The sequence below is a fragment of the Triticum aestivum genome, chromosome 3A (genome assembly GCF_018294505.1).
Source record: "Triticum aestivum cultivar Chinese Spring chromosome 3A, IWGSC CS RefSeq v2.1, whole genome shotgun sequence".
Classification (NCBI taxonomy): Eukaryota; Viridiplantae; Streptophyta; class Magnoliopsida; order Poales; family Poaceae; genus Triticum; species Triticum aestivum.
Window position 1 is genome coordinate 689810352 of NC_057800.1, and position 1820 is coordinate 689812171.

Genomic DNA, 1820 nt, shown 5'->3' on the forward strand with positions numbered 1-1820 from the left:
GCACTTTACTTTCTCGTCCTTAAAAAAATTACGTTTAAATAAAATAAACCATGCAGTTCTCTAACACGTCTGATACAGTGCGGTTTTTCGTTCGATGTAGTGCGGTTTTCAGTCGGATGAAGTGCCCACGTCGATTTGGGTGTCGCGAAAAACAGAGTGTCCGTATTTCTGTAAATTTAAAACTGCTTTTAAACCGTAAGGAATTAGAGAGAGTGTTCTACAAGAAAAAGTTGTGTCTCGTAGATATCTTTCCAATGGCATATCATTTAAATTATTTCGACGACCGGTTTGTAAAATTTTCCCAAAAAATGGCCGATGCCACTTGTCGTCTGCCACATGATTTTCAGAATTAACTTAAAACTGTAAGGAATCTCAAAACTATTTCTACATGTGAAAGTTGCGCCTTGTCCATAGCTTTCCAACGACATATTACACGTCTCGTTTCGACAAACGGTTAAAAAACTAGAGCGAACACAGTACGAAAATTTGAAAAAAAATTAAAAAACAGAATTCCGTGATTTAGTAAATTTGAAACTACTCTTAAACTGTAACAAAATAGAGAAAGAAATAGATATGAAAAAGATGCGTCTCAGTGATATCTATCCAATGGTGTATCATTTGCTTTATTCCGACGAGCGGTTTAGAAAAAAATGCGAAAAAACGCTCGCTGCCACTCGTCATCCGCCGCACCATTTTCAAAACTGCTCTTAAACCGTGAGGAATCTCGAAAAGTGTTCAACATGGCGAAGTTGCGCCTAATCCATAGTTTTTCAACGATATATTACACGCCTCGTTCTGACAAACGGTTAAAAAACTAGAGCGAAAACAAGACCAGAAAAAACACCACGTGCAGTTTTTTCCCATGGGAAGTTCACTCGCCTCAGTACTGCAGCACACTTGGTTCAAACAATGACGTACACTTGCATTGAGCGTGCAGTGCGGAAGTGTTATCAGAATAGTTATTCTGATAATATTATCAGAATAGACCGGCTGTATATACATACATATAGGCCGCCTGTGCGAACTTAATTTTCACCTATTCTCTCCATCCAACAATATAAGATGTTTTTTTAAAGAAACAATATAAGACATGTATACAAGCAAGTAGATGATTACATATAGTGAGCAGCCATCTTAAAATCTAAACATGGTCCCTCAACTTTAAAAAGATATCCTCCACCTTTAATTTTTCAATACCCGATAAATTTGGTCCCTCTCTGAAAGTTAAACCGGTTTTTAATGATGTGGTGTGGTTTCCATGGGTTGACACACGGCATTAAATCCTAACCTACTACTCCCTCCGTCTGGTGAAAAGTGTACATCTAGCTTCAAAATTTATCTACAAAAGAGTGTACTTCTATCTTCCCAATGCACTTTAAAGTAGAAAAATACTTCTCTCTCATCACATGGTAATCAAGATGAATAGCAATCTACACATGGTCTTCTTAATTTCTACATGCACTTAGCTCATTGGGGGTTGGGTAATTAAAGAGGGGACAGATGGTGACTTGCACCTTTCCAATGCATTTTTACTTAACTCCATAATTTGTCCTAAAATTTCTAGATGTACACTCTTCACCGGATGGAGGGAGTACTCAGCAACGTGACCATTTAAATATTTCAACCATATTATATCTCTCTCTGCACTTGGGTCCCTCTCTATCACATTAACGCGTTGAACCGCGGCGTAGTACGCTTGACGGTGGAGCTACAGTGGGGCTGTGAGGAGTTCCTGGATCCGTCCAATGCTACCAGCGGCGTCCAATCTAGCCCCACCCCACCGAAGCCAAACGGCTCGAGTACCTCATCATGGACACTCC